Consider the following 6,382-nt stretch of genomic DNA (forward strand, 5'->3'; position numbering starts at 1 on the left):
CCATTCTTTATTCACAGGTTGTGACCCTCCTCGTTCCCCTGAATAACTTGACCTGCAGGCCAGGTCAGTTGTACTCTCAAGGTAGCGGGAACTCACGGGAGGATCACTGGCAGAGAGTTTCACAAAGGCAGCAGCTGACTGCTTAATGGCAGCTTCTTAGGGTGACAGGTCAGGAGCTGGATTAACGTAGGAAAATAGGAATCAGGGACCCAAGTAAAAGATGGCTGTAATTGTGTGGGGGAAAGAAGTGGAAGAGGAAAAAGACACGGAGGTAGTGGTGATGACATGCTTGGCTGGAGGGCCAGGTTTTCAGGCAAATTGGAAATCCTTAGTTGAATTATGTGTGAGGGACAGTGAGATGGCTCACAGGGTAAAGGTAGCTGCCACCTTGCCTGAAGGCCTGATGAGCTCCAGTCCTAGGGATCTACGTAGTCTGACTTCATCTCAGGCTTTCCTTTTGCAAAGCCTGACACACCTGAATGATATTTTCCCATTGGAAACTCTAGGGCTGTATATTTCCTAATCATTGTGGTCGAAAGGGAAGGCGGTTGTAGTAGTTAGGGTTTCACTGCTGTGAAGAGATACCATGACCGTGGCAACTCTTATAAAGGAAAAAATTTTACTGTGGATGGTTTACAGTTCTGAGGTTTAGTGCATTATCATCATAGCAGGGAGCATGGCCTCAGACAGGCAGACATGGCGCTGGAGAAGCTGAGAATTCTACACCTGGATCCTCAGCAGCAAGGAAGAGACTGTGTGCCACACTGGGTATAGCTTAAGCATAGGAGACTTCAAAGCTTGCCCCCACAATGAAATCCTTCATCCAAAAAGGCCACACCTACTCCAACAAGGTCACACCTAATAGTATCACTCTTTATGGGCCAAACATTCAAACACATGAATCTATGGTGGTGATTTCTATTCAAAACACCATAGTGGTTTAAGGGAGAGAAGTAAATGGGGAAGGGAGAAAAAAAAAAAAAGAGTAAACAACTGAAGCAAGGAATCCAGGAAGGAAATGGTTGGAGTCTGAAATGGAGCATGTCTTGGTTTTACTGTTGTAAACAGACACCATGACCAAAGCAACTCTTTTTTTTTTTTTTGAAGATTTATTTATTTGTTTTATGTATATGAGTACACTGTAGCTGAACAGATGGTTGTGAGCCTTCACGTGGTTGCTGGAAATTGAAGTTTTAGGACCTCTGCTCACTCCTGTTAACTCCACTCACTCAGTCCCTGCTCACTCCGGCCCAAAGATGTATTTATTATTATACATAAGTACACTGTAGCTGTCTTCAGACACACCAGAAGAGGGCGTCAGATCTCATTACAAGTGGTTGTTAGCCACCAAGTGGTTGCTGGGATTTGAACTCAGGACCTTTGGAAGAGCAGTCAGTGCTCTTACCCACTAAGCCATCTCACTAGCCCCCAAGGCAACTCTTATAAGGACAACATTCAATTCGGGGCTGGATTACAGATTCAGAGGTTCAGTCCATTATTATGAGGGTGGGAGTATGACAGCACCCAGGCAGGCATGGTGCAGAAAGAGCTGAGAGTTCTACATCTTCATCTGAAGGCAGACAGAAGACTGGATCCCACATGGTTAGGAGGAGGGTCTTAAAGCCCACTCCCACAGTGACACACTTCCTCCAACAAGACCATGCCTGCAAATGCCACTCCCTGGGCCAAGCATAGTCAAACAACCACAGAGCTCATGAGAGAAGATGGAGTTTGAAGGGCTTTTCTTACACATGTGAAAGGTACAGGTAGAGAGAGGCCATGACTAGCTCATAAAGACTGTAAAATGACAAGATGGTCACCCTTCTGTCCTGACACAAAAGGTTGGTTGTCTCAAACAAAAGCCTAGTGGGCTTTTGCTCCAGTGCCCTCCTACCATCTGTGGATCAGTCCCAGTTCAAGGCCAGACCAGCATGTGTTTACCTCCAATTTGTGGACCTATCAGCCTTCCAGGAATTGCTCAAACTGAAGGATCCTAAGTTGGGGGTGGGAGACCCTTAAGAGCCCTCAGACGTCAGAGAGAGAGAGGGCTTCTGCTTCCCGAGTGCTTCTCTGCTTTGCTAAGGGTTTTTGGTTTTCAGTCTGCCTTGCTCTGTGTCTTTCTTCACCCCTAAGAAAAGCCTTTGACAGGCTTTCATTCTGCCACTGCTGACAGCTGCAGCTAAGATTTCATGCCTCCCACCCTCCCTGTTGCGCTTCAGTTTTTCCTGTCTTTAATGCTTTAGCTGACAGAGAAAAGGAACCCCGTTAAGACTCCCAAACTATAAGACAAGCTAAGGTGGTCAGAGTGAACCCTCCAGCGTGAGAGATGTCACAGGTGTGTCACAGGTAGGCGGCAGAGGAAGTTGAGACGTCAAGGCTCTTAGTGGTGAGTTAAACCACTAAGAGTTAAAGCACCAAAGTGGTGCTTTCATTTGTGAGGCAGACGTGAACTTTTGGGAACTAGAGGAGATTGCTACAGTTTGGACCTTGAGTATCACTAAGACGTCCATGTTATAAAGGTCTGTCCCTCCAAGTGATGCTAATTGGAAGTGGTGGGTTCTTGAGGGTGTGTCCCTTGTGGAGACTCTCAAAAAAAAAAAAAAAAAGGCCATAATACTGTAAACAGAGCACAATGTGGGCTTATTTTGTAGTCTCAGAAGATTCTTGAAGGGAATTGAGGGAATTAGGCAGCTTTGGCCCCTTCATCTCTTCACCTTTGGCCATGAGATGGAGAGCCTTGTTCTTCCACAGGTTCACTGCCCCCATGTACTGCCTCCAAGGGACCAGGATCCATTGAACTCAGAAAGGGACCTCCAAAGCTGCAGGCCCACACAACTGTGTCTTCTATACTGTGTCTTCTAGAGACCGGCCACTGTGTCAGCAAACTGAAGATCACACACAGGGCTTTTTTTTTTTTTTTTTTCTGAGACAGGGTTTCTCTGTAGAGCCCTGGCTGTCCTGGAACTCACCTTGTAGATCAGGCTGGCCTCGAACTCAGAAATCCGCCTGCGTCTGCCTCCCAAGTGCTGGGATTAAAGGCATGTACCACCACCACCCGGCTAACACACAGGGCTTTTGAGAGGAACTCACATGTTTGCTATGTGGAATCTTCTAAGGACAGAGAAGACAAGAGAGACATGAACTCTTTTTTTTATATAAGATTTATTTATTGCCAGGCAGTGGTGGCACACGCCTTTAACCCCAGCACTTGGGAGGCAGAGGCAGGCGGATTTCTGAGTTGGAGGCCAGCCTGGTCTACAGAGTGAGTTCCAGGACAGCCAGGGCTACACAGAGAAACCCTGTCTCAAACCACGCCCCCACCCAAAAAATGATTTATTTATTTCATGTATGTGAGTACACAATTGCTCTCTTCAGACACACCAAAAGAGGACATCAGATCCCCCATTACCGATGGCGGTGAGCCATCATGTGGTTGCTGGGGATTGAACTCAGGACCTCTAGAAGAGCAGTCAGTGCACTTAAACCGCTTAGCCATCTCTCCAGCCCAGAGACATGGACTCTTGATGTTATCCACTGGCCATCAGTAACTGAGTAAAACCAGGACTAATGATGTTGCCTGAAATTCCAAGAGAAATCCTTCCCACTGAAATCAGAAGGGGGCCTATTTATATGGAAGAAACTGACCGGTGTGAGGGGAATAACATACTAATGTTGTGGGGGAGTCACCAAAGAAGACTGCTCAGACATGGCTGTAAGCCACCAGAGAGTCTTTGTTAGTGGACCAGTGACTACACTAGATGTTCAGGATCCCAGTGTGACAACAAGTCTTCTTCAGGGTGATCTTTTAAGCACAAAAACCAAATGCTGGGTTGACACATTTCAGTTAACCAGGACAGTTAACCAGAAGCAGAACTACAGAAGCTATAAAGCAAGGTTAGTATGTTCTTAGACTCTCCCAGAACAATATGGACCTTGATAGATTAGGCTCTTCTTTTCATTTTGGCAGTTGGTGCTGCCTCCATGCTGAGCTTTACAGCCTGACCGGTACTTCCATCATGGAGTCAGTTGTGCTAAAGTCTGCTAAGGGTGTGGTGGTTTGAATAGGAATGACCCCCAGAGAGTCATGGGTTTGAATACTTGGCACTATTAGGAGATGTGGCCTTGTTGGAGCAGGTATGGCTTTGTTGGAGGAAGTGTGTCACTGTGGGGGCAGGCTTTGAACTTTCCTATGTTCAAGCTACACCCAGTGTGGCACACACAGCTTCCTTATGGCTAGCTTTGGATCAAGTTGTAGGAATCTTAGCTCTTCCAGCACCATGTCTGCCTGTAGACTTCCATGCTTCCCACCATGATGATAATGGGCTAAACCTCCGAAACTACATGCCAGTCTCCAATAAATGCTTTTTATAAGAGTTGCCTTGGTTATGGTGTCTCTTCACAGCAATAAAAACATAACTAAGACAGGAGACCTACTAAAGTCTGGGGTTTTGTCACACTAGGGGTTCCCTGAGAGCAAGAGAAAAGAAAAACAGAAAATAACAATGAGGCCTGAGCAATGTCCTTGAATGTATGTGAACTTTACCACATCCTTCCTGCAACCCCCACTGTACTTTCACCGAGGAGCCAGGGCTACCCTGAAATGCTGACTACCCCCTCCCCCTCCATGGACCAGTCTGTGGAGTTGATTAAAGATCCTCCCCATAAAGGCCAACCAAAAGTCAGTTTCAGTCTTTTTAAAAAAGAAAGGAACTGTATTAGGTGATGGCTGGACCAGGAGGATCTCTATGTTTGAAGCCAGCCTGGTTGACATAGCAAGTTCTGGGATAGCTGGGGTACAAAAAGACTGTATCTCAAAATATGTAAGAGTGGAAACCGGCTGTTGAGCTAGACTGAGAGGATCACCGAAGATTCCAGGTCAGTCTGGGCTTCATAGGCAAGATGACTACGGAAAGGAATGAACGAGGGGGTAAGGAATAAAGGGCAAAACCCCAGAGCAAGAGTTACAGAAAAGGAGCTGAAATTCGGAGAGTCCATCTCCCAAGGCTCTGTCCTACCCTTGAGCGGATCAGAATTTGTCTTCCCAGAGGTCACCCTCAGGAAGAGCACCGGACCCCTCCCCTCAGTCACGCGTCCCATTTAAGGCAAGACGCGATGCAAAATGAACTAGATAACAGGAGGAGTCCGGAGTGGAGAACCTCTTGTGGTCAACTCTATGTCTGAAAAATTGCGAAGAAGAACCCGGAAGCATCGGCGTCCTCAGTGTGTCTGTTCAGCAGCCCAGAGATGATTTTCTGCAGCACGAGGCGAAAAGATGACGGCGCGCTGGGTGGGGCATGCAAATGAACACATGGCCCTGTCGCCTCGAATTCTGGGAGAGAAAAGAGCAACGAAAACTTCTCTTCTCATTCTTGATTTCACAGGATTTTCATGGCGTAAAGGTTGTAAACATAATGTAAACTGAGAGTTGGTGTCCCGTACGAGTTGATCGGCGCGTGAGGGTTTGTGACCGTGAAGTAAAAAGTGTGTGCGTGAGTTAGTGATGTGCCCGAGGCCGCCTCTCATGTTATCGCTTCTCGGCCTTTTGGCTAAGATCAAGTGTAGTATCTGTTCTTATCAGTTTAATATCTGATACGTCCTCTATCCGAGGACAATATATTAAATGGATTTTTGGGACTAGGGGCTGGAATAGGAGCTTGCTCCGTCCACTCCACGCATCGACCTGGTATTGCAGTATCTCCAGGAACGGTGCACCCCCTCGGGGGTTTCTAGTGCTGGTGAAAAAAGTAAGACTTTTACTTTTGGTCTTTCTCTCACTTTAGCTTTTATTTCTGTCTGTTAGTGCGATGTTTTGCTTGCTAGTGTGAAGCTCCAGAATGAGTTGAGCTTTTTTCTAAGAAGCCTTCCCTTGTTTTGTGATGTTTATGATCTTGATCGCAACATTTTTGTTGCTTATTTACACCTTGTAGTGCAAGGTCAGTTAAAGATCGACCAGTCAGAGACTATAGTTCAATGATAGAGTTCTATAGCATACAAGAGGCTGGAATTAAAAGTATGTAACACTATGTTTGGCTAAAACATATCACTTTTTTTTTTGCTAAGTTTTTATTTTTAAATAACTTTTAAGGTTCCATTCGTGAACAGTGTCAGCTTGTCTCTGAAACTGTACTTGTGCAAACTGTACTTGTGAATCAAGATTAAGTGATTCATGCTTCTACCCACAACTGTCCAAGTCACTTCTTTGAGGCTCTGGATTAGAGCGATTAATAGCTCTACCCCACAAGCTCACAATTTTATAATCAAATGCTGATACCAGCTCTCCCCCCTTATTTTTAAATAAACAACAGCATTAAAAACTATGTCAGGATGATGGTACAAGCATGCAATCCCAGCCCCTGGCAGTTACATAACAAGAGGGAGCAGG

At 45.9% G+C, this 6,382-nt stretch overlaps 1 non-coding gene across 1 annotated transcript; it reads left to right on the forward strand.

Moving 5' to 3' along the window:
- Window positions 1-5,526: 5,526 nt before the first annotated feature.
- LOC116079498 lies at window positions 5,527-5,717 on the forward strand. Its single transcript, XR_004114037.1, has one exon. It is a non-coding gene; the product is annotated as a U2 spliceosomal RNA (small nuclear RNA).
- Window positions 5,718-6,382: the final 665 nt, after the last annotated feature.

The sequence above is a fragment of the Mastomys coucha genome, unplaced genomic scaffold (genome assembly GCF_008632895.1).
Source record: "Mastomys coucha isolate ucsf_1 unplaced genomic scaffold, UCSF_Mcou_1 pScaffold5, whole genome shotgun sequence".
Taxonomy (NCBI): Eukaryota; Metazoa; Chordata; class Mammalia; order Rodentia; family Muridae; genus Mastomys; species Mastomys coucha.